A 2265-nucleotide genomic window follows, 5' to 3' on the forward strand; every position below is an offset into this window, starting at 1 on the left:
AGATGATATGGAGTGTGCAAGGAAAATACTTTTATTACCATCTGGGTACAGCAAATCAAAAGACAAATATGGACATTGGAAAATGACAAAAAAAAAAAAAAAAAAAAAAAAAAAAAAGTTTACGTAAAAAAACTTTGCAATGGGGAGGCCCAGAGTCTTGTCACCGCTCATGAGTGTTTGTGTGCACCTGGCCTATGCGCCACACACCCAGGATATTGGCCATTTACGTAACCCACTGCCTGTATTTTCGGCCCTGTGATTTCCCAGACGCAAATGGATCCAATAAGTTAATGCATCATATCTATTGGCCTGGCAGCAGAAGCTATGACCTTGCTTAGCAGAAGTATTTGTAGATGCTATTAACCCACTTACAACGGATGTCCCACATGTGAGACACCCATAAACATTACCCGGGGTCCCGCCAGTGCGACACTAGATTGGAGCTTGTGCTCTAATTTTGTCGCCCGTGGCAGGCGGCAGCACGGGCAGGTTCCCAGACTTGCCAATGACCCAATTTTTAAGCTGCCCGGAAAATATTATTTTCGGCTTGAAAATATACCATCGATAGTGGGTTAATTGTGAAGAAAGACAAAGCTGTGAGTATTCAAGGCTAGGTTATTACCGGTTTTGCTGTATGGAAGCAAATAAATTGCTTTACCAGAGTCCTCTGTTGGTTACCATTAGAATGAGTCAATTTATATTTATTTATATGTTACCCTTACAAGGAATCTCAATTTAATATACCTTATCTATGTAAATCGCACTTTACCAGTTCTGGTAAATGCAATGGTAGCTGACTGCTGGGCAATATGTTACAATCCTATATTAGTGAATCCAGCCCCAAGGTACCTACAGACCCTCTTGTCCATCCAGTGACTACTCTAAGATGTTTCAACTGGGCAGATAGAGAGGAAGAGTGTAGTTGGGTTTTGCCTAATAGATTCACAATTGAAGATATCGCACAGTGCTACAGGGTCTGTCACGTTGACAGTGACAGACCTCACATTATTGTGGGATTCTTGCAGAGGTGAAACATTTGATTCAGATTTGGAGTCCATTAGTGACGGCCCATGAACAAGGCAGAACTTTATCTGAAAAGAAAGTAGAGGCCACAGATAGATCAGGGCTGCATTCATCCTAGGCTAAGAGCTCACTGAGTCACTGAAAAGGAGTTAATTGAATGGTGTTGCTTTGTGTAGTAACTTTGCTTGCTAACTTAGCGAGCTGAGCAAGCAGACAGACTTCCCTAGACTGCTTGTTCAAAGAACATGACTTTACATGTCAACTAAGATGGTGGCCCAAATAATACATCTTCAGAAGTGCCAGTACTGTATGAACTTTCTATGAACTTCTATCACATAAATACAGAAATAATATTTGCTTCATAAGATGACTTCCATATGAATATGTGTCCAACTCCGCACTGGACTAATGAGGAATGACAATCAACAGAGTCTTGTAAATCCTTTCAAAAGTAAATATTTTTTTCTCAACTGATGTTACTCTAAAAGCAAGATTTGCATCCGCAAATAACTTATCAAATAAACATTTGGATGTGTTTACAGCTATGGACTGTAGAGACCAAGCAAAAACTACCAGTTATAGTTAAATCAAGGTGTAACAACTCCACCTTATTGGCTCGGGGAGCTGTTAGGCTGGTTGAGTACAGGAACTGTGGCATGTAGATTAGGACAGTAGTTAGGCAGTCTCTTTCCATTTTCCAAACCAGTCGAAGGGTGTGGTCACCTGTCACTGAAAGAAGAAAGGGGATTCCTAGGACAGTAGAAGTCAACAAGGCATTGCATTGCTCAGATCATTACTCTTATTTTTGCAAAATTATTAGAGATCACTTATAGAGACTGATACATTGGATTCACACCTGGCAAATCCACTATTGAAATTATCATTGCCTTTCAGGTCATTGTAGAGTATCATCTTGCTCGTATCCTGCTTTAACTTCAAGAAAGCATTTGACTCAGGGCATATTGAATCCTTTAAGGAGCTTCTGATATTGAGAGGAATCCTAGTAACTATAAAGGGGGCCGTCGCACCCGAGAATGAACTTCGTTAATTTGATCGGATTTTCGCGATTTTTAAATATGTTATATATACATATACTAAGATTTACACAACCAAGTTTCATATCATATGGATAATAAACAATGAAGTTATTAAAAAAAAAAAAAAAAAAAGTTAAGAAATTATAAATCTCACTTATCCATAGACCAAACTTGTTTAAAAAATCACCACATAAAGTCTTTAGCA

General features: G+C 38.9%; 1 protein-coding gene across 1 annotated transcript in view; it reads left to right on the top strand.

Annotated features, from left to right (window-relative positions):
• LOC113804372 (GPI transamidase component PIG-S) overlaps positions 1-2265 on the top strand; it is a 45144-nt gene that overhangs the window by 9247 nt on the left and 33632 nt on the right. The window lies entirely within an intron of this gene.

The sequence above is a fragment of the Penaeus vannamei genome, chromosome 1 (genome assembly GCF_042767895.1).
Source record: "Penaeus vannamei isolate JL-2024 chromosome 1, ASM4276789v1, whole genome shotgun sequence".
Lineage (NCBI taxonomy): Eukaryota > Metazoa > Arthropoda > Malacostraca > Decapoda > Penaeidae > Penaeus > Penaeus vannamei.